A 25,561-nucleotide genomic window follows, 5' to 3' on the forward strand; every position below is an offset into this window, starting at 1 on the left:
AAACATGCTAAAACAACCTCACTGCATAAAAGACGACTACTTCCTGAGTTGGTAGTATATATTTGCATTGGTCATGAGGTGGGGAATACGTACAAAAATTCCTAGGGATACTCGGCCACTGGATGATTTTTTTTACAATCTAAGTGAGCTCTTTACTGTCCAGCACCTTCAAGCAATGAAGGGATGACTCACACAAAAACTTTATGGCAAAATATATCTTTAACTGAAGTGTGACCCTTCTCAATAACAAACTTTAAACCTTTTGTGCCAGCAGTCAAAATCATGAGAAATGTCAGCAGCAGTACAATTACAGGTGACATACACACTCTCGCTTTCTCTCTCTCGTGCACAGCTGCCATCTTGAAGAGTGAGAAGTCACGCAGAAAATTGCATTTTCATGTTACCCACACACACTGGCTGACTGTAACATATATGCAAATTCCGGCGCCTGAGAATCCATCCCAAGTCACTGACTTGTGGGAATGCAAAATGGCTTGTAATGGAAGATTATGTACTATATATAATGTGTGTGCACTGAGGGGTAATGTGTGGCTTTTATGCCAGTATCTCTTCTAATGATAATAGCAGTGATGAATGGTAACGATGTGAGAGAGCAACCTTATCTTGTTCCTACTGCTAATGCTCGGACCACCAGCCACCGTTCACCATGGCCCTTAACCTCCCTGCAGAAAAACAGTGTGCACAGATAATTCAATACCTTTTGTCATTACAGTACGACAAGAGTGTTGTTTAGATTGACACACTGCTAATGTCCTTCCCTGGTTGCTTTAACATCACCCTGCCCCCCCTAAAGGCAATCAAATGAGACTCCGACTGTAGTGTGCAGTTAAATCAGCAGCTCTTAGGTAGGGCCGTGTTAGAGTCCCCTGTTGTGGCTGCGACTAGGTACGCTTCAGGTGTTATCAAGACTATCTGTTGAAATGGATACAATCAGCAAGCACATACACCTAAATGATTGGTATTGGTTGCTTGCAAGAGAATTTTAAAACCGGTTTGAGCCTGTTTGGATCTGGAGCAGCAACGGTGAAGGGATGGTTATGTTTTTGTCTCTAAAAATTCAAAAAATGATACACCCTGTGATCAGCCTTGACCTTTTACTTTAAAGTGCTTTTTTTTTTTTAATGCGGCCTGATTACATAGAAAGTGAATGGAAAGACATAACGGACGTGTTTATATTGAAAATGATCCTAAGGCTGTGTGACTAGACTACATGAACATACAGACACAAAGAAAGGGGAAAAAAGCAGGGTTTGAGCAAAAAAGTCACCCAGGAATTACAATCCCGTCTCCTCCTTAAATTTACATATCTGAACAATTATTTTTGGCCACAAACTGCTTAGTTAGGTGTATCTTAGGGTGGATTTCTTAGTAATTAGACTTTTGTTGCCATTGACCACTTGAGATAGATAGATATTGACAGGCTGACCATATATGCTGACCACACATGATCACATGTATATATATTATGTATGTTGACCACTTAACCATGCAAGCACAATGTTAAGCAACCTTCAATGTAGCAGAATAACTGGCACCGTGCCACGACGAGTATATAAGAAGTTTTAGTCTCTGTAACCTTTTCATTCATTCTGAAGCCGGAACAGAATCCGACGTTGTGTGGATTAAATGTGCATTGAACAACCACCTCACCGCTTGTTCTCCTCATTCATCAAACCACAAGAAAAATGCATACTATCAGTGTAGTAAAAGTTAATGGTTTGGGCTCCAATTAATGCGTTTATAAAAGACGTGAACATCAGTCTCTTGGGTGAAAGTCCTCTGTTTGTTCAACCATCCATTCATCCCAACCTCATTCATGTGCAGACATCTGCAGGCCTTAATGATAAATATTTTTGTCAATGGGTCAAGAACAAATGCAATCCGAAAGAAAATAAGTCTCCCCCGAAACATAATGGACAATGCAGTTCAGATTAATTGGAATGTAATAATTAGCCCTCTATGGTACGGTGTTGCCCTCAGGCAACGAACCCAGTTTTGGCCTGTCAAATTTCTGCAATGCATCTTTTTGATGCAATACTTTAAAAAAGAGGGAAGAGTATAGGGAACCACTAGCAATGCTTTAATTTACCACAAGACCTCCAGGAGGCTGTATTGAAACCCTATTTTGCAGACTTTTCCAACAGAAACAGCTTTGCCATTTTGCACCACAAAAAAATCACTCAAAACGCCATTTTTCCTGGCCCTTTCCCATCTGGAAAAAAATATTCCTACTGATAGGTGAGTAAACCTTCATTTTTCATAGTTTCATACACTTAGACTGTTCAAGACATTCATTTCAATGGGTCATTGGTTCAATGGTACAATGTTGCCTACAGGCAACATTCAGACAAGGAACCGGTTTGAAAAGTTCCTTTTATAATGTTTTTGAAAATGTTATGTATTATACCCTGTTGAAGCTACTGAATCTTTTACATATGTTTATTAAATAACTGATGTTAAAATTAATTCGAAAAACTTTCTTTTTCACTGGTGCACCGTTTTTGTACAATGTTGCCTATGGGCAACAAACCCCAAAAACTTCGAATAAATATAATCTGAAGAAATTTTATAATTTTTTTTGGGGGGGGGTCTATTTTAAGAAAAAAAACAACACTCCAAACATTTTTTTCCTAACTGGCATCCTAATGCGTACCATGGAGGGTTAGGAGATCTGGCGTTCTACGTTGTCTCAGAATGCGTCTGGTCCCCCAACTAGATCTTGATAAAGACAATTTCCAAAACAGAAGTACTCGCCATTACTGCCAATCTTTACCAATAACTGCAATTCCTGCAGTGCCTTGTTTAAAATGGTGTCGCACCACCAATGCTGTTTACTCACTGATCGAACTTGCACTCTTGGAAAGCAGTTAGTTGTGTCTCACATTGGAATAACCTGAGCTGAGCTCTAATGTGATGGCAGCTTGCACGGTCATGTCTTTCCTCACTTACTCATATCGGGGGCAAATCTATACAACATACATAATTCACACTGCCAATACAGGCGCCATGGATAGATATATCAACCCCACGCTGAAGAAATGGTGGAGCGTGGAAATATGTTTAGTGGGGAGGAGTCGTCATTAATCTCCGTGGCTGGATTTGGCAACATGTGCGTGGCGGTTGAAAGCGGTATGAATAACACTTTATGCAAATTCAGCAAGATAAATAGATTTTTTTTTTTTGCAAGCCATAAGGTCACATGTTGCTATCAAGCGGATATTTGGAGATGCTCCCTTGCCTGGAAATCCCAATGGGCCAGTCAGAAACAGAACTGTAATCAATGACCTGGTTCCAGTAATTACTGTTTACTTTAGCTCATTATTCTCAGAGCTTTGATTAAGCAATAGCCCTCATGTGAAGGATATGTGGCCTTAATTGGTGGTTGCCAGGATGCGTATCTCTCGCTTTTGTTGTAATGCGTATCGGGAAGAAATGGAGGAAGTGAAAAAGAAAAACGCCTCAGGCAGCTATTCTTGGCTCCTGCCTTTTGAGTCATTCACATTCTCTAATTGTCAGAGTGGTCAACATGTGACAAAAGACGAACAGCAGTCCTTCGTCCGGCAGAACAAAGAGCGAACGCTGCACACATGCTTCACACTGCGGAAGACAATGGTTCATATGTTGACATTTACAACCTAATTAAAACCAAGAAGGGAAATGATCCGCGTAGGGTCAGAGGCTCATTATAGCAGGTGGTTACACACAAAACTTACATAAGAATACCAGCGTTTGCACAGACGGCGACACGACCCTACACACCGTTTAGCTACTCTACACAAATTTACCCGAGCATTGCTAATCCCACCCAGCTGGATATACCTGCTCATTTAAATCACTGAAATCCTGAGATGATTAAAATATATTACCATGTCAGAGAAACTCATACTGGTAATATTAAAGATGCATGTATGCACATAAATTCCCAATTGCCCCCTGCGTTTTGATTAGGAGCTGAGCTCAAAAATGTAGGTAACAAATAGAAAGTATCAAAGATTGAATTTAAAGCAGAACAAAGTTATTAGAATGTATTTGCACATCATTGCATTATTTGCTCACAAGCACACACACACACAAAGCTACCCAAGGCTAAGCGGAGTCGGCTGTCACATCTTACTTATCAAGTAGGAACATGCCTCTCAGCCACTTGTTTCAATTTCACTGGCAACAGTGAACAAAAGCAGAGCTCTGGTCTTCACGGCGAGGGACTTTCTTTACGCAAAGAGGATGAAACTAGCAGTCGTTTATATGATGTCTAACTGAAAAAATTCAAAAAAGCATCTGTATAAGATTTGAAGTAACTGTAATTAACCAAATTGAATGTATGAATGCACAAAACACCTGTTTTAAATAATTCAGTGTCTAAATCAGAAACACCAACCTGTTAAAACCACCCGAGGTGACGTAATATTAAGAGTGTGAATGTCTGCATAGGTAGGTGGATGGATGGTGCCAACCTGACACTGGACATTCAGTTTGTCTTTTGTGAAACCGTCATAAACTTGCTTTTTTTCAAACCCAAACCATGATATTTTCCTCGCCAACACCATGTAGTTTTGCTGCCAAAGCATAACCAAGTAGTTTTGCGTGAATTCACAACGTTAACCATGTGTTGAAGTAAAGCGGCAACATGAGAGTCTGAAAAGTGAAGCCAATGTAAAAGTGCATTCTTTCTAATGGCCAGCAGGGGGAGACTCCACTGGTTGCAAAAATAATTCAGATTGTTTGAAAGTCAATGAGAAAATGACCCTACTTCTCATGCAATTTATAAACTCAGTAAACATTTTCAGATCAAGTTTATGGACTCAATTACTAGTTTCAAATCTTCTTTGATACAACATGAGGTAAATTTTGTAAATTATGGTCCTACTTAGAGTAAAATAGGCTCTAAAGCAGGGTATCTATTAGGACATTGGAACCTTGAGATTGACATACCTCTTTTATAATGTAAAATAATTAATTATTATAATGTGAAAGTCATTTGAATGTAAGACAGTCAAGGATTATGAATTAGACTATATATAGACGCATATTATTTTCTTTCAATTGCTGATTTTCTGGGATTTTGGATCGTATAGGATCGGCAAAAATAAGCAATCTGCTTCTGTCTATTCCTTTTTTCAGTTTGTAATGTAATAATGGAGAAGTTATGTGTGAAATTTGATTTTCAAGATGTATATTATATAGCCGGAAATAAAGATCATTCATTAATTCAGTGTGTTTGCAGTTCATAAAAAGGTCATTTTAACCTTTTAACAGTTCACTTTCCAGATGCACCTTGCTTACCAAGCTACCTAGCTAGCTAGAGCTAGCATAAGCTGATAGGTGACAGCTTCACCCTCTCGTCTAAGTATGGTCATTTCTGTTTCCAAACAAAACAAGATGGTGGCGACCAAAACGAAAAGGCTTCATAAAAAAATGGGTGACGTAATGGTGACTGGGTAGACCTCTTCTATACAATCTACAGTTGAAGTCTATTAGATGGTAAATGGTAAATGGACCTGCACTTGTGTAGCGCTTTTCTAGTCGCTTTGCAACCACTCAAAGCGCGTTACATTACAGACTGAGCTCATTCACCCATTCACACACACATTCATACCGGTGGCAGAGGCTACCCTAAACGGTGCCACCTGCAACCATTGGGAATTCATTCTCACACCGATGAACGCAGCATCGGGAGCAATTTGGGGTTCAGTATCTTGCTCAAGGATACTTCAACATGTAGGCTGCCATGGTCAGGGATCGAACCACTAACCCTCCGATCAATGTGCAACCCGCTCTACCAACTGAGCCACAGCCGTCCGCAGATAACCCCTGTTCATACAAAACTCACACTAAAAGGATACAGTGTGCAATAAAAGTGCCACCAAGGACTCCTGACCAAGCATCCATAGATGAGTTGGGAGTGAGAATGTGTTACAAACACAGTATATCCCTACATGACAGCCACTCTCACTGCAGTCCCCAAGCTCCATTCATTAAAACATCCTTTGAGTCCTTCCCTGTGAAGAACAATACCATCTAGACCACAATTCAGTTACCCCACCGCCACACATACACACACACACACACACACACACACACACACACACACACACACACACACACACACCAACAGCCACATGCGCAAACACTTGCTGTGATGATATGCCATGCTGTGTTTGCTTGTGCAGAGCCTCCTGTTATGACTTCCACTGTATGCTGAGTAAAGAACAAAAAAAAACCCTCCAATAAACCAGTTCCCCAGTTTGTTGTCGCTCTCACATTCTCTCCATTAAGAAGACGTTAGCTGAATGCTCTAAAACAAACAATAATTATTAAATAAAGCCTTAACAGACAAGTTCTCATAAAGGTAAATCATTTTACCATATATTGAACATTTGTCTTGCACGTTTCTGCTGCTGAATCCAGTTGGTGCTTTATCGTTTAGTGTGTGTTAATGACTTGCAACCAGCTTTTTATTTTCATGGGTAATTGGCTATGCAGCACATGGAACCAGGGACCTGCAGGCGACACACAGGAAGAGGGACACAGGGATAGAAGAAGCTGAGATCACTGAAGCATGTGAGACTTTTCTCTCTCTTCCATCCTGTTGTTTACTTATTAACCTTGTGCTTTTTCTTCCCCCCATGCTCTGGATCTCTCTCTCTATCTATTTTTCAGATTACTAAATCTTGAGTCGTGCAGGTCTTTCCTCCATCTGTCTTGCTTCACCTTAATTCTCCCCCCTCGTTCTCACTCCTACTCACAATGTGAATGCGCCCATATCTCGATTAGACCTCTGGAAAACGCCTGTGCAATTTCCTGGAAGATTATAGTGATGGATTTACACAATATCAATCAGAGCAATATGTGGGCCACGAAATATTACCCGACTATCAGCTGGAGATGTTTCTGAGCAGTGGTCAAAGAGCCCCACTAGAACGCAACGGTGATGTAAATGTTTTTAATCAAGCTCCTGCGTTTCTTTTGAACGTTTCTCTCAGCTTCCCCCCGCAAGTGTTTTCTTTGAAATTACATGTTTTCAATTATATAAAACATGCTGCTGCGATGATTAAAAAAAAAAAAAAAAAAAAAGTCATCGCAGAAGTACGGGGTACCTGCCACCTCCAAAGAAGATGACTCATTCCCCGGTGGCTCTTCATCTAATGCGACTACTACTTCACTTGCTCCCTTCAACAAAGCAGCTGTGAATGAGGTCACATTCCTCTGACCTCAGGGCATTATTACCCTGTAATCATGTGTTGCTCTGCATGGCTACATTTGTTATTTCTCGTTGACAGCCTAATGTTAGAAGAAAGCAATTTTACCTGATGGATGATCATAAGAGGGAGAGAGGCTATATCAGCTTCATGCCTTGCCAGTGAATTATGCACAACAAAATCCCATAGATGCCCGAACCGGCTGCCTGCAATACCTGCCTTCTCAAATATACTACACGCTTTACACGCTGTGGTTATTATTGCCAGAGCTGTGAGGACCTTTCAGCTTATCAGACTGTGCATGAGGCCTATTCATTACCATAGTATTTACTTGTCCTCTTAAATCACGCCGGCTGTCAGTCCTTACATTACCGCGGCGCTATGAAAAATTGTTGACTTATTTTCGAGCAGCGTATAGCTCGGGACGACTGATTCATAGGTCTCAGGCCGTTCATGATCACAGAAATCAATCGGCGCTGCTCCTCTGGCCCGCACTTTGTCTGTTGGCGGCAGTAGGGATAACGTATCAAAGTGGGCCTCCTCAATCTTGTCACTTTAAGTGCAATCAATACTGCCTCCCCACCAACCGAATGCCTCTGAATACCAGGCCCCCCTCTCCTCACACTAGGCTGAACATTTCAATCAATATCCGACCGGGGGCTAAAAACATCTGCAGAAGCAACAACAAAAAAAAGCGAGGCAGAATTAAATGCTTTACAATACGCCGAAGATGACGACACACTCGGCAGGAGCTGCAATGCAATGAAAACAGTTGGATGTATAAAGAGAAAATGGAATTTCTCTGGCAGTCGAGTCTACAAATACGACATCTTTGTGGTGCACGAGTCAAAAGTAATTTCTCTGAAAACAACAACTTACGTGCAGAACGGAGCGTGTATTTACTCAGCTTAGCAAATCAAACACCAAATCACTGCCCAATTAGTGATACAATACAATTAAGAAGGAAAAGAAAAAGCCTTTTATCTTTTTTACCAAGGCTTTTTCCTCAGCAGCTCTTTCCACTGTGAATATGTTGTCCCCAGAGCTCCATATATCACTGCGGACAATTCTCAATGTATGGCCTGCCGTCGGCTTCCAGACAGCTCCAATCCATAAAAGTAAGCCTCTGGCCAACGTACCTTTAAATTAGTCTACCTAAAAAATTCAACGAGCCCAGAGAGAGCTTTGATGTGTGCATCTAGGTGCTTGGCCCTGGAAACGATTGTATTAATTGCCTGGAGGATTATGGGACACAGACCTGCACTCCCTCATGCATATTTGACACTTCCAGCAGCAGCACGCTCAGGCCCCTGTTGCAGCTAATGGATGGTGTTTGGCACTGTGTTGCATATGTATAAGCTACAAACTTATGAGTGGGAAAATGCGGCGAGCGCATCCCCGTGCATGCCTATCTGTCTGAGCATGTGTGTCGGCTCTGTTATCTTGAGCCAGGCAGGGTGAGTGCAGGGCTGGGTGGCCGGGGCTGCCGCTTCCTAATTGGTGCGACTGCTCCCACTACTCCTGCCCTCAAAGACTGGCGCTGCCCTCTCCTGTTAATCTGTGCCAGGGATTTAGTTTGGCTTGACACGAAACTGACCTGACAGTATGAGTTTGTGCTCACGACACCCCCAAAGGAGTACGAGGAAAAAATACTCTCACATGCAAATGAGAGCAACAGATATGCATTTAGACAGACAAATGCACACAAACAATCTCGGTGAAATGAAAGAACCGCAACTCCATTTGAGATATGCTTCTGGACAGCATTGCTGTGATGAAGAGGGAGAGCTCTTGACAGTGTTGTTGGTGGAACGGCATCAAACAGCGGTGTGAGTGTGTGTGTGTGTGTGTGTGTGTGTGCGTGCAGATGCCACGTCTGCTGATAATGTCCCTGCACACTCCCGCAGTGTGAAGTGAGGTTTTTGATATCAAGTGCTCGCACATTGCTATACATGACGTCCTTTTTGTCTGCAGACACTTTCTGGCCTGACAGAGTGGCATCTGATCTGATGCCCTTTGAAACGTCTGATGCAATCGCCACATTTTGCCACTATAAATCTTTAAACTGAGCCAAATGAAAGTCTTTGAAACAGGAGAGCGGTTCGTAGTTTTCACCTCCAAAATAGACTATAATGTCATTGCAGTGCTTTGAAGTTCCAGTGGTTATATAAGACTGTTGCTGGGTCTCAATAGGCCTTCTTTTGTACTTACGTTACATTTGCTTTTTTGAGTGCACCAGTTTGTTCAAACTGATATTTTTTGAAAAAATAGAGCACCTGTGTGGTGCACTCATAACGACAAAGGGTGAGAAGTGTCCAGTTTTCCACTCTCAACTTTTTGAAGGCAGGGGTCTCAAACTCAAATTACCTGGGGGCCGCTAGAGGCAGTATCAAAACGACCCAAAAAGACACAAAATGACAGAAAAATGACACAAAATTACTAAAAAAAGACAAAAAACGACCCAAAAAAATACACAAAAAATGACTGAAAAACCACTAAATTACTTTTTAACGTCGTCATAGAAACAAGTGAAACAAAGCTTCAGCTTGCGCAATAAAGGGACCTTCCATACACAACACGGTAAAGTGCCATTCATATAAAACTCACATTAAACTTTCATATCAAGGTGGGGGCCACAAAGTATCGCCACGAGGGCCGCAATTGGCCCGCGGGCCGTAAGTTTGAGACCCATGATCTACATGTTCTGTCTGATAGCACCTGAACCCGTGGCGCTTGTGCAAGTGTTGTCTTTTGACTTGATCTTTGCTTGTGTTGTATGAACTCTCAAATGTGCGTTGCTTTGGATAAAATTGTCTGCTAAATGACATGCTAATGCTAAATGACAATGTAGAACTGTAGACCTATTGGACAAAGTGGACCCAAGTGGTGGACCAATGGACGGAATAAGGGACTGACGTAAAACAATCACACTTTCCTATGCACTAGCATTAATGACTACTTACCTGAGGGCATATGAATTTTTCTCATACACTAAACCCCACCCACCTGGTGCTCCAAAGCCTCCTGAGTATGAGCACTACACTGTTTTTTTTTATGTTCAAGGTCTCAGTATAACTGAAGCACAATACAAGCAGCATGTGAGGATGCACAACTCCACACTTCAGTTCATGGTCAAGAGCTCTTTTGTATCTATTGATGCAAGACGAACGCTCGTAACTCCATAGATGTGTCGGAAAAACGTCACGTACGCATTCTGTCATAAAAAGTACAAGGACACAACAACCATTAGCCCTGTTAGCTCTTCAGAGAATACCAGATATTATGTGACAGTGTGCGACTTAATGACCGCATTATCTCACATGAAGATTATGAATACATGATATGTTAATGCTACCTGTCAGGTTTGGTGAAGTGATTCTGCCTCACAGGAGGTATGTAAATATGTAATTTGTGTGTACATAAATTTCAGTCTGCCAAGATGTCATGGTTGAATTGAAATTCATTGCGATCGCTGACCCAGAGCAGGTCAAATTTTATGTCAAGACAGGCATATCTCTCTATGAGTTATATTAAATGTGTGCAGAGATTGGCTGTGATGCCTCGCTACAATAACAGATGACTTTAGCTCTGTTGGGGTTTGACTTGGTGTGAGTGTCCTGGGCAAACACTCAAAGGGCTATCACTCCGGTGTCACAGTGTGTTAGTACTTACAGCGGGTGTTAAGCAGTCCGTTGGGCTTTCTCGCACTCGGATGGCATTCTTGGAGAGTGTGTGTTCAATGTAGCACCAGAGAGTCTCTTTTGGACAGAAGGAAGCGATGGGTGTGTCCGGCTCCAGCTTCATGGTTAATAGCCATGGCCACTGTAGAAAAAACAAACATTAAAAAAACAAATGAGGATGAGTAATGGGCTGTTATCCTGTCATCCAAAAGCACTTTGCCAACACATCATTAATAGGATGCTCTTAGAAAATCCCTCATTACATCCACTAACAACCTGTTTGGGTGTTCAGTGCCAATAGTTTTAAATGGTTTCCAAATTATGTGTTCACAACTTCAATCTGAAGGTTTTAGGGTTAAGGAATGTCCATAGTTGTGGACAAGAATCTATGATTAAGGTAAAGTAAATACAATACACGAAGATGAGATTGTTAAAGGTGCAAAAGTTCAAATACTATCAACTTTCCAAGGCACACAGTCACACAATTGGCCAATGCAGTTGGCCAAGGCAACCAATGAAAACAAGCAAGACGTGGAATTTACTACTTTACCACTTCCTTCCTTCCAATTTCTTGTTCATTTTAATGCCTTGCACAACTAAAGGTACATTTGTTTGGACAAATATAATGATAACAACAAAAATAGCTCATAAGAGTTAATTTAAGAGCTGATATCTAACCATTTTCCATCGTTTTCTTGATAATAATTTTGATTATTATCAAGAAAACCAGAGGTAAAATAGTAAATGTGAGAGGTAAAATAGTGTATGTGAGGGATATAATAGTGCATGTGAGGGATATAATAGTGCATGTGAGGGATATAATAGTGCATGTGAGAGGTAAAACAGTGAATGTGAGAAGTAAATTGATAATGATTTTGGTTATTATCAGGAAAGCCATGGAAAATTGCTGAATATCAGCTCTTAAACTTTACCACTTCCTTTCCGTTTTGATAAAGGGAGATTTAAAAGAAGCTGAAAGGTTAATATTTGCTGTATTGAATTATGATGTACTACATAATTCAAGGTCACCCCCTTTATTCCAATGCTAACCGGTACTGCATCTGCAGCCAGGTGGATCATTCTGGTCAATATAATGCCTTTTTACTATGCCGATAAAGACTAGCTAGTTAGTTAGCTGTTGGACTGTGAAGAAGCTCCAAGGTGCATCAGGCTGTTTCACCCAAGGCTCTTTGCAGAGGGTCAGGGTGCACCTGTAGCGACGCGTGTCTGTGTGATTGGAGCCTAAGGGATTCTGGTCATTCGTGATCAGAGATCAGCGAGGCTGTTTCAAGGGTAGACTGGGAAGTTTCAGACCTCACAATGTAAATTATACAGTCCTCAACCCCTACGGACCTGTAACTCCCACTATACATAATGTACACATCCTACCTGACAATCAAAGAAAATGATAGTAGCTCTGACCGCCTGCGATGTAAATGACTGTGGCCTAAGTTCACTGTATGTGCACAGGCTGTATAGGAGCCACGGCCCTCTGAGACCATTATCCCAGAGTGGTGCAGCGCTCTCACTTATATTTCCAGATGAGCCGCTAACAGGCACGCCTCATGTTTAAATGCAAATTCCAACCAGAGCACCTTGCAGGAACTACAGCGGTTTAGAAAAATCTCTTAACGCGAGCCTTTCACGCTTATTAAAAACAACTCCTAACAAGCCACTGTTGATGTCTTCAGCATATGAAGAGCAAGAACTAAGCAATGTCACACCTGCTTTTGAACTGCAGGGAGAGGAATAACTTGAGCTGAAGAAGTTGAGGGGAAAGACAGCGGATGAAGGGATAAACCCTGAGGCTACAGTGTTTAGTACACTAAGGCAGTCTGTGCTGGTGCAGAGATGCAGTGTGGTGATAACAACTGGTGTTTATGGCATGCCACTGCATGGACACATTAGCCGTTACTGTCTGCAGCACGCCACTCACTGTTGTGACTAATCACAGCGGAGAAATCACAGAGCCCCTGCGTTTCAAAACCAAACAGCTGCCTTGAAAGACGAAATGAGGGCAGAATGCAAACACCAGCAGGGCTTTAGTGAGTGAAGGATTTGGGGAAGGCTGGAGGCTGGAACGTGTTGAGGCTGTGTTGAAGCATTGCTGTAGTCTCACGTAGTTAGACAATGCATTGTCCAAATGATTTCCCCGTGGTGAAATCTGCCTAATGATCTCCGTCTCTGGTGCTCTAATTCATTTATTATGCTAATAGAAAAAGCCGTTTGTCTGATCAGACGTTGCATAAACTTAAGTGTACTTCAATGTTCCCCTAATCATGTTCGGAAGAGGATTTGAAAGCTCACAGCAATTCTGCCGCATTATTAGATGATGAAAATTATTCATAAAATTGTCAGATGATGATGATAAGGGTTTAAAATATCGAATAGGCAGCCTTGGACGAGGATTGTAATCTCCCTCGCCGACAGGCAGTTAATTCCCCCATGAGCAAATCTGAGAATTCTGAATAAATGTGCACTAAGGCTATAAAGATGACATATACCGCATACTGAGTGACTGGAGAGTGGCATGACCTGAGATAAGTTTCTCTGCTGCTCCAAGCAGTGGACTTACTGTATATGTACAGTCATGGAAAAATATTAGACCACCCTTTTTCTTCAATTTCTTGTTCTTTTTAATGCCTGGTACAACTACAGGTACATTTGTCTGGACAAATATAACGATAGCAACGAAAATAGCTCATAAGAGTTTCATTTAAGAGCTGATATCTAGACATTTTCCATGTTTTTCTCGCTAATGAATTTGATTATTGTCAAGAAAACCGTGGAAAATGGCTAGATATCAGCTCTTAAATTCTTACATTTAGTCATTTAGCACAGTGGTTCCCAACCTTTTTCTTGTGGGACCCACATTTTTACTAACTTTGGTGACCCACTCCCCCCCATTGTCCATTGCTTCTATGAAGCCGAACTCAATGTAACTTTCATGGTACCCTCTCTTTTTCCTTTTTGAGATATTCAGCATTCTCGTCTCCCTGACGCTTCGCCATTTTTCCATTAGCTCTGTGTTTCTGTTGCTAGGTGAGGTTTTCTGTGTATACTGCAGGAGGGATGTTACACGTGTCATTATTCTCGCGATATGGCTTTTATTTTTAAACTTTTCTATCGTGATTTTTTTATTTAAATAAACAAATAAACGTTTAATGTAGCCCTTATTTAGTTGTTTTTGTCCCACTAATGAATTAAATGCTGACTCGTCTATATTAAACACATTAGATTTATTACACCCATCAAAATGAAGAGAGCTTCACGACCCCCCGTCGATCTTTGGCGCCGGCCTGGGGGGGTTGGTCTGCAACAGGTAGCCAGTGGAGTTCGATGTGCAGTGGTGTGACATGTGACCTTTTTATCTGGTTGTAGACCAAGTGCACCGCCGCGTTCTGGGTCATCTGAAGGGGTTTCACTGTGCAGGCTAGCAGGCCTGTCAGAAGGGCGTTACAGTAGTCAAGTTCTGAGATGACAACAGCTTGTGTCAGGAGTTGAGAAGCATGTTGAGTTAGGTAAAGTTTGATTTTTCTGATGTTGTAATGTGCAAAATAGCATGACCGGGCAACTGAAGTTTCTCACCACCCTGGTGGGGGCAAGACACAGTGAGCCAATTTTGATTAAATACTTAGGTTTAGGTTTAGGTTTATTTTATTTGCAGTTAGAATTACATAAATTGACAAGATGACATATAGTGTAAAGTGCAGGGAGAGGCAGAAAACCCAGATGGGCTTATTTAAAGCCTCCACCTAAAATTTCATAGTTATTAGAAAGTAATAAACTGATAATATAATAAACATATGTATAACATCAAGTTATAATGTCAATAACTTATGACCTATTTTTGTTGTGACCATTATATTTCTCCAAACAAATGTATCTTAAGTTGTACCAGGCATTAAAATGAACAAGAAATTGAAGAAAACAAGGGTGGTCTCATAATTTTTTCATGATTGTATATATGTGTGACGGTGAAAAGTGTATGTTCTCCCTCGGTGCAGCCTGACCTGGGCGGCTGTCTTTATCCACACTCTATCACCTTAATCTCCCAAGAATTACCTCAACCCTCGGGGGTGGGGAGTTCTGATTAAATAAAGTGACCGAGCTGGACGGCAGACTGTCATCACCGTGGAGCACTAAACGTTTGGCACATGCTTGTTGAACTGTTGGACACTTTGCTGACCATAAAAGCCTGAAATGTGTCTGAGCCCTGTGAGATAAACGAATGAACTCTGTCACTCCCTGGCTGTGAGAATATTACAGCTGGTTCTTTGCTGTGTTATATTCCCTTTTTCTGTGAGTGTGTTTTACATTTTGTGGCTCTTATTTTTATTTTACTTTTACTTTTTATTTAGCATTTAAATAATTTTACACATAAAAATTTGTAAACATATAAACATTTCCTGACATATCAGTGATATCATAAAAAACATCAACACACAAAACATGAGGGGAGAATAGATAAATACATACAAAATAAATAAAAAAATAATAATGGAACATGTTTTATTTATACACATACATATGTATAAATACAATAATAATAGTGATAATAAATAAATAATAAAAAGGGAGTGAAAATAAGTAAATAAAATAGGATAATACAAAAAAAACGATATAGAATTGAAACAACACACAAAATATGAGGGGACAATAGATAAATGAAAAAATAAAACACATAAAAAAATAATAATATAGGAAAATAAAAATAATATATATACACATACATACATATAAATATATAATAAAAATAAAGAATAAAAAAGGAGTGAAAACAAATAAATAAAGTAGGATATACTTAAAAAGTATATAGAATTAATACATAAAAAAGTACAGGAAATAGATTAAATTAAGGAATAGGTAATTATCAAATAAAATAGATCAAAAGGTACAAAAGTATTAATACTAGTAGCAACAACAGGCAGAGGGAATGATTTTTGTGGCTTTTCAAACAGAACAAATTTACATCAGTTATTGTGTGGGCAATCAGATTTTTTTTCTTTATACCTCTGTTTTCACACGTAATCTGATACCTTCGAGATGCATATTAAATTAGATGCTTTAGAGCTGGCTGAAAAATCACATTTACATGCGATTACACTACACAACACATTTTGTAGAGACGTGTTAGTACACACCAGGATGATCTGCCTGATCTTTTCTACCAGATTTATGCAGTATTTAGCGAGAATAGTGAGATAATGGTTGTGGTGCATTCTCTTATAGATAACGGTGCTCATAAATGATTTTTTGATGGCAGCTTGCTCTACTTCTGATGGCTAACTCAATTAATGTTCACAAGATTGGCAACATGTGGGAGATGAACGGTGTAAAACACACTGGAAAGAGATCTTTAAATTGATAGCACATCAGCATAACGACATGGCATCTGTGTCTGTGTTTCCAAAGGGACATTTTAAAGCTGCTTGTATGCTCATGTTATCAGTTACTGGAGACAATGAATCTAAATGTTGGCAACAGGATGTGCAGGAGTTTGGACGAGCAACAAAGCAACCACTGTAGCTCAGCGATAGGATAGGTTGCCAAACCTGTCAAACACAGCACAGAACATACTTCTGTTTAAAGGTTCCCTGTGGGGTTCTCCTGTAAACAAACTCATGTTTACTTTCAGTGTTTTTGTGCAGTGTTGCCACCAATTAATTAGTTAGATTAGAGTAAAACTGGTGGCGGCTATGTGTGTCCTTGAGACAAACAAACAATCAAAATTGGGACCCACTTATAAAACAAACAAAACACTTGTAAAATTAACAAAATAGGGACCTATTCATTCATAACACACACACACACACACACAAAATAGGACCGATTTATAAGACAAAAACAAAAAAAATTAAGACACACTTATGGAACAAAACAAATGGGGACCTACTCATAAAACTAGCAAAAACATTTTTTTAACAAAAAATGTAGAAGAATTAAAAAATGAACAAAATGAGGACTCACTTATGAAACAAATGGTGAAATTGGGACCAACTGAAAACAAAAAACAAATGGGGACCTACTCATAACACACACACACACACAAAATGGGAAACCACTTATAAAACCCAATTATAAACTTACAGTATTGGAACCTACTCATAACACAAACAATGACATTAGGACCAACTTATAAAACAAACAAACAAAAAATTAAATTGGGATCGACTAACTGACAAAATGGGGACCACCGGATGAAACAAACAAAATGGGGACCTACTCATAAAACAAGCAAAATGGGGACCATATGATAAAATATACAAAATGGGGACTCAATTATAAACAGACAATATGGGGACCTACTCATAACACACACACAAAATGGGAAACCACTTACAAAACAAAAATGGGGGCTCAACAAACAAAATTGGGATCCAGTCACAAAACTAACAGAAGGCGGGGACCCAAATATAAACAGACAATATGGGGACTTGCTCGTAAAACCCAAAAAACTGGGACCTACTTGTGAAAACAAACCAAATGTGGACCCAATCATAAAACAAAAATGAAATTCCAGCTTCTCAGTTGTTCCTGTGTTAGTTTGCTGCTTTTCCTTGTAAATGTATTGCACATTGGAACTTTACAATCACATAAGACGGAGTGAAGCTTCAGCCATTTTAAAGTTCTTCAAATAGCCTTGCTTTTATTATGAACGTGGTTCACCGTGGGTTACCTCTGCATATCATTACAGTCAGATCCCATTAAGTGGAGAACTGTACACAGGAGGAAGATGTGGCACGCAGGTTATGGAAATGAGAAAAGGTGCTCGCCGAGCTAGATTTGATATCCACGGAGATGAAACCATTCACATCACACTTTCACTTATCACAACTTCACCTCAGAACACCCCGCTGTAAAATTGCTGTTTTATGTCTGATGACTTCTGCAGCTCGGCGAGATCCCCCTAAGAGCGCCGTGTTAACTGTCTCATAACAAAAACATGTTCACACTGCTACCAACTGTCGGAAGCGCTTTGGAAAGACCTCATCGAAAGCATAAGCAATAAAACAAGCCTTCCAGTGTTTCCATTTTTAAATACTCCGAAGGGAACGCACGTAATGCAATTTCCTAGTACTTGGTGTCCCCTGACTGCGACTGCTGGGGCCTTTCCTCCAAGTGTGGGCTGCTGCTTTATTGCAACATCAGCATCGTGATGGTGAGGAGGGAGGGGTTGTTTCTCCAAGTCTGAACCTGGCCATAGATCTCAGTGGACGTCTACACTGTCTCTTCATTATGTGCTCTCAGCCAACAACCCAGCACGTCTGGATAAAAAGGCTTGATTATGTAACTGTCTGAAAGGCTGGCTGTCAGCCTGCTTACAGGCCCATGCATCAATCATCCACTGACTCTGCATCCCCTTAGAATATCTGCATTTCTAATATACTTGATGGATCTACATGCATGGTCCGCTGGTACATGTTCTGCCTGTTCTGAATCAATCAAGAAGTCACTAAACATGCATGGACAAGTGTGAGCATTTATTAGATCTGTAACGTAGACATCACTCTTATCTTCAGTGGGTGGATGTTTATGCATCTGCATATTTAGTCGAGATACAACGTCAAGAAAAAAGTCGAAATGACGACAATAAAGTCAAGATACGTCGAGAAAAAAGTAGAAATGACGAGTCCGATAAAGTAGACTGCAAACTACAACCTGATTCTCCTCAACTGTCTAATATAGGTCTAAAAATATTACATTAACATAAAAGCAGATTTTCCCAAACAATAGTTGTAGTAGACTTCTACCAAGAATAGCTAATTTATGTGTTTAATTCCTTCTTCTGAATTGATTCTCCTTTCTGAGTTGAACTAATGTTCATTGTGTTTGGCCGTCACTGAGTGAAAATGAAGAACAAATAGAGAAAATAACATTATTTTTTTTTGTGAATAAATGGTTGTCTTAGATCAGAAAACATAAATGGAAAAGTACTTGAGCTGGAGATTAATTTGTGTGCAATGTGGCATTTCTTCTCAAATAAGTTTCATATTTAAAAAAAAGCTGTCTGTCAGCCTGCTTACTCACTCACTCTGAATCTCCTTAGAATATCTGCATTTCTAATAGACTTGATGGATCTATATGTAAGGTCTGCTGGTACATGTTCAGAACAATCGAGAAGTCACTAAACATGCACGGACAAGTGCGAGCATTCATTAGATCTGTATGTTGACTAACATAGACATCACTCTTATTTCCAGTGGGTGGATGTTTCTGCATCTGCACATTTAGCTGAATGTTTAAACCTCTGAAGTCCAGGAGATTTTGGTTCAAATTTGTCAACTTCCCATGCATTCATTTCTCTCTGTTTAGCATCTTTCAGTCTGTCCTTACATCACATGCATGGCTCCTTTTTCTCCACACAAACTTGGCTATCAGTCAGATTTTTAATTTTATTTAAAATAAAGGAACCCAAAATACAAGCAAAAGACACAGGTTTCTATGGAAATGTACCATTTCTTTTCCATTTATACACAAAAAAACAGCTGAAAAAATAATGAATAATAAAACTGCAAAACAGTCTATTTGCATATAAATTAAAAATAGAAATAGTTTTCATTGTAGAAAGAAAATTTGCATTTTAAAAATGGTCTAGAAACATAAATGGCACACTGTGAAAGCTCCTATGATTGAACTTTCAACTGGTTTTCTTTCAACTTGTCTACATATCATATATGAATAAAGTTATTACTGTAAATAAAATGTGTATTTTCAATAAATAGATGGACTCCAGAGGGTTAAACCAGAGGGAAAGCTGCAAACGCATAGACATCCATCGCTCTGGGTGCTGCTTGGATGAATGCAAAACCCAAACCAAACAAAGAGAGTGATTAGTGGATCTGTTTAACCTCAGGGCACACAGATCCCGTTATTAGACCAGAGTTTACTTAGCTATGTGCGCTGCCGTCTGCCATCCTCCAGTCCTCTCCTGCAGCATGTTCCCAACACAGCCCCACTGAGAGCTAACGTAGCTAATTAGAAAAAACCACTGAAGGATTTTTTTTTTTCCACTGTGCCAATCAACTGTCAAATTTATTCAACCACTGTAGTTACTTTGCGTATTAAGCTTTTATTCTATTATGAAATAAACTACACTTTATTATATTAAGTACAACCCAGCCGCCAGAATGTTGGCTATTTTTTTTTTAATCAATCAGTGTGCTCCATTAAATATGTTTTCACTCCTTGTTCCAGCTTTCTGTTCAATTTCGACATTACGGCCCGACTCATATTGGATTTCTGAGGCTTATGCAGTTTTTAAAAATGAAATTATAATATATTGGCCATTTTCTTAAACATATGCTATATTTAATTTATTTTTATATGTATTTTTTATTAACAATTTATTTATTTAATTGTGGATGGAGTAGGACATTTTACAATTGAAAAATAATTAAAAATCCATGTTTATTAACTTATTAAATCGAGGTCAGCCTAACAAGCCGGCCTGAAGAACCTGATAATGTAATAAATTCACGATAATGTAATAACCCCAATAATGTAATAAAAATCTGCACTTGAGTCCATTGAAAATGTAATAAAACCTGATAATGTAATAACTTCCCAATAATGTAATAAAGTATAACACCAAGCACCTTTAGATTTCAATTTCATTAGATTAGATTTCAACATTCAACTTTGACCTGTTGGTGGCGCTAGAGCTCTTGAGCTAGTGTTGCCTACAAAGTATCACCACTTGAACCCAAGTAATGGGTGATCTGCTGTTAAATTATTACAATATTGGGGAATTATTACATTATCAGGACTTGCAAAATGCAGGCTAACCTGATAATATAATAACCTCCCATTAATGTTATACTTTATTACATTATTGGTAAAAAGTGTATTACATTTTTGGGAAATGCACTTTATTACATTATCGGGAAGTTATTACATTATCAGGTTTTATTACATTTTCAATGGACTCAAGTGCAGATTTTTATTACATTATCGGGGTTATTACATTATCGGGGTTATTACATTATCGGGAATTTATTACATTATCGGGAATTTATTACATTATCAGGTTCTACACGGCCGATTGTTAGCGATCGTTAAGACGGAGTTAGTGGATTTGTCTCCAGTCATTGATGAGGAGATGTTGATTCTCTTCCGGTTCGAGATCTCGTGCGTCCTCGGCACTCCGCTGTCCACAACAGCTGGACGCAGACGGATCTGGTGTGTGTTGACAGACTGCAGAGATACGCAGCCGGTGCGGACGGACCCATTTCGGAGTCTTATCGCATCCAGTGGAATTCCGGTGTTAGAGATAGGGTGAGGAGCTCAGACATCCGGAGGGAGCTCGGAGTAGAGCCGCTGCTCCTTTGCGTCAAAAGGAACCAGTTGAGGTGGTTTGGGCATCTGGTAAGGATCCTCCCGGGCCCCTCCCGTTAGAGGCACGCCCAACTTGTAGGAGGCCCAGGGAAGACCCAGAACACAGTGGAGGGATTATATTTCTCAGGGAATGCCTCGGGGTCCCCCAGGAGGAGCTGGACTGGGGAGAATGATGTCTGGAATGCCTTGCTTAGCCTGCTGCCCCCGCGACCCGGCCCCGGATAAGTGGAAATGGATGAATAGATGGATTATTTTTGTCTCCTTGCTGGCCCCAATCCACACTCAGAATATATGGATAATGATGTAATGTTTTTTACTGAGCTATAACCAGACAGCTGACAAGAGACTCTTTCAAAAGCAGACGCATTAGGTTGAATTCCTTCTTCTGAATTGATCCTTTCAGAGTTGGAAAAAATGCAGGTTCATTGTGTTTGGCCCTCACTGAGTGAAAAATGAAGAACAAATATAGAAAATAAAATGATTTTGTTTGTGAATAAGTGGTTTTATAAGGTCAGAACACATATATGGAAAAGTATTTCTGCTTGAGATTAATATTTAGTTTGCAATGTGCATTTTTTTCTCAAATAAGTTACACATCTAAAGAAGCCTGAAGTTCAAACATTTTTTTCTGGTCCATTTAAACCTCTATCTGTTTACTTAACTTTTCACTGAGCATAAATGATAAGCAGGCAAATTTAATCTTTGCCCCGCCACCTGCATATTTATAGGAATTCATTCTTCAATCAGCCTTTCAAATCCGTGCTATTGAAAAATGTGCTTTTACACTGTTTACGTCTTCTCTTCGGTTGGAAATCACTTCCTTGGCCGCGGCGCTGAAATTTACAAAAGGATGGAAAAAAAGATTTGGGCGAAAAAGTTCAGAGGGAGGGTGAGATTTAAATAAACACTCTGAGGATTATATAAAGGTTAGCTTTGCCATTATATCCACACACGTTACAGCCAATCAGGAGCTGGGAAGAATCCCTCACGAGGAGATTAGATGAAATTTCACCACGCTTTGATTTAACAATAATCTTGATGGAAACTGGCTGAACCTTTCATACTATGCCATTGGGGATTTTAATCATACATGTCAGGGACTGCATCTGAAAGCTCCAGTCAAGAGGTGGAATAGAGAGAATCACATGGCAGCTTTTGTTGGAGACTTCAGTGGCTTCTTTTCACTGTAAAAGATCGAGGTGAAGTAGCTCGACATCCTCTTCCACGACTGTAATTAAACAGCGTGACATTCTCCACGAGGACTGTAATTAAATTCACAATGGATACTTTTTTTGTGTTTTTTTACCCCACTTAAATTATATATCCCTTCTTAACAGCGGGGAATGTTTCTACAAAGAATAGCACCGAAATAGAGGTTAAGCAGACATTAGTTGAAGTTATTTGCTCTCAGAATTCTCTTAGTGTCATTTCCTTTTGTCAGTTTGGCATCCTTCTTGCACAAACTGGTATTGGATTGTGGGATATTCTTTGGGTTTTAGGACGGCTGAGAGGTACGTTTACACTACTCTTCATCACCATAATCCTATCGGGGGATTAGGAGTGATGTTTTAGAGGGAGTATGACTTCAGCAGCTTCTTAAATCCACTCTATAAATCCCTTATCAGGTGCCAGTGTTAGGAATTGTAGATACTTTTTGTCTTTTTCAAAATGCACATGTAATGACAGCTGTTATAAATCATAATCGGCTATCTGTTATTTTGAGGGAATGCTGAAACTTCTGCAGACAGATATCTTGCTGTCTAGTTTCATGTGTATAATTTACAGTTTCGCTGAGTAAAACACTTGTATGGTGTTAACAAGTGTAGAGTAAGGGCCGTTTTATACTGGGGTTTATCAGTATCCGTATAGATCCCTTATCAGAATTGCTTGCAGAAGGAATTAGAAGCTTGTTTAAATACATTTACATTTTGGCATGAAGGAATTTTGGGGCGAAAAGTAGGGCCCAGTGTCAGAAAGCTGGGTCTCCGTCAGAGGTCATGGGTCTTCCAGCAGGACAATGACCCAAAGCACACTTCAAAAAGCACCCAGAAATGGTTGAAGACAAAACGCTGAAGGGTTCTGAAGTGGCCAGCAATGAGTCCAGATCTAAATCCCATAGAACACCTGTGGAGAGATCTCAAAACAGCATTTGGGAGAAGGCACCCTTCAAATCTGAGAGACCTGGAGCAGTTGGCAAAAGATGAATGGTCCAAAATTCCAGTAGAGAGAAGAAACTCATTGATGGTTACAGGACGCGATTGATTTCAGTTATTTTTTTCCAAAGGGTGTGCTACCAAATTATAAATTGATGGTGCCAATAATTTTGCCCAGTCCATTTTTGGAGTTCTGTGTGGCATGATCAGATTTGGCTTATTTTCTCAGCATTTTTTGTTGTTGTTCGAATGCAAACAAAAGAAATAAACATGTGAACACCAAAGTATTTGTAATTGCAACAATTTTCTGGGAGAAGTGGTGCATTATCAGAAGTGTAGGGGTGCCAATATGTTTGGCCATGACTGTATGTCACAAGCTAGCTTTCACTTGATATAGCTTCAACTTAGACTGTTTTTCTTTGACAGAAAGCAAAAAAAAAAAAAGCCATCAAAGGGGACATAACTGACCAAATGACACTTAAAGACAGCATTTATAAGCATGCATAAAGCCTCCTTTCTAGGACATTTCACTGCATCCCAACCTAAAGACAACCATGTGGAAAGTGTTTAATACAGGCAGAGCGCCTCTGTGCTCAGCTGTCACAGCAAAGCAAGAGATGAAGTTTTATTTAATCTTATTAAACCTGGAATATTTCTTACCATAACCTGGGGTCAGGAGCATTATACCAAATTAATCACACCTGTGGGTGCACCCCTGTGCTCACATTTAATGCTGACTCACTCTTCTAACTGATGATGTGAAATAAAAGCTCACCTTTGACCACGGAGTGATGTTTCCAGACTTACTTTCCTTCATTAAACTCTGATTACTTACGTGGATGGTTTCTGGCACTTTGCCTCCCCTATGTAAGCCAATGTCATTTGTGAAAGACGGCGAGCTTTCTTTAAGGTAGAGTTTATGATGTCTCTCGGCCAGTGGATTACTTTATTAAGTTTTATGGACTAATCTATGTCCCCTGTACAGTTCTCTAAATGAGTTGTACTTTTATTTTCAGCATCGCGAATCAAAGAAAAGTGCGTCCGCACATGGTGAAAGTAGAAGAGATTATTTTTTCCCATTTGCAGACAATTTGCTTTATAATTATGAACAAGGCCTCAAGGCTGAACATACTCATTGCACGAATTTAACAATGAATTAAAAGAAAAATGATGAAATATTTGTTTTTCTTGGAAAATATTGGCGTATAACTTTTTCACAAGCTGTGAATCATCTTCTAAATCCCTTTGCAAATCATCTCGCAATCCTCTGGGAGGTACCATCCTGCAGTCATGCTCTAGATTAATACCCAGTCTTTGGAATTGATTATTTAACTCTTTTTTTTTTAGTGTTATATTTTATCTCGGCCCAGCAGAATGGCTCTGCGCTGCCATAGAGGGCTTTGACAGTGAATTGAAATCCTTCAGTGCAGGTGTGGAAGGCAGAGAAGTGAAGAGACTCCTTCACTTCTGCACTCGGCTGATAACTTTAACATTTGACCACTTATTGTGTTCAGGCAGCTGGTCTTATGAAAGCACGCCGCGATGCTTTCCTCCAAACAGATTCACATTTTTTTTTTTGTTCCCCGCACGACTTTGAGTTTGAAAAAGGAGGGTAAACTCTTGAAAAGAAAATAGATGGTGGTGCGGGTTCAATTGCTTGCCCGGGACTAGATTAATGAGCATTTCTTATCAGCAATCTGCTTATTTTGTTGCAAAGTCGGTGGAAGCTTCAGACAAATTGAACCGCCCGAGCCAAGTGTGTGGTGAAGTGAATTCCTAACAAGATGCGCGTTGCATTTACCTCCGCTGTGGTCAAGTTTGAAATTATTATTTCACACAGTCAGCAGTTTCTATCTCTCAGATTCAGGTTATAACAAACGGAGAGTTCTGGCATTCAAATGGCTTTATAATGAATTAGTCAAGCTTGGAAATGGAATCTCTCGCTGTCAGCTGGATGGCAGTCAGACCTGTTCTCGCCGAGAAGAAAAAGATGAAGTGCTTGCATGCTGATTTTGTAACTAGGTTATTGGTCACTCTTTCTATTCCGTCAGCCTGTTAATGTTTGCTGGACGCCATGTTCATATAGTGCTTTCATGGGTCCAAAAGACTGAAATTACATGTTTTCTAGGACATTTTCTTCCACTCTGACCTTGCTTTTACTAGTTACATA

At 39.8% G+C, this 25,561-nt stretch overlaps 1 protein-coding gene across 2 annotated transcripts in view; it reads right to left on the reverse strand.

Annotated features, from left to right (window-relative positions):
• Positions 1-25,561, reverse strand: part of chrm2a (cholinergic receptor, muscarinic 2a) — an 89,256-nt gene that overhangs the window by 42,077 nt on the left and 21,618 nt on the right. For both annotated transcript variants that reach the window (XM_059325554.1, XM_059325555.1), the window contains exon 2: positions 10,893-11,042. The gene's annotated coding sequence lies outside the window, so the exon portion shown is untranslated. The remainder of the gene's footprint in view (positions 1-10,892; positions 11,043-25,561) is intronic.

Source organism: Centropristis striata, chromosome 22, assembly GCF_030273125.1.
Source record: "Centropristis striata isolate RG_2023a ecotype Rhode Island chromosome 22, C.striata_1.0, whole genome shotgun sequence".
Lineage (NCBI taxonomy): Eukaryota > Metazoa > Chordata > Actinopteri > Perciformes > Serranidae > Centropristis > Centropristis striata.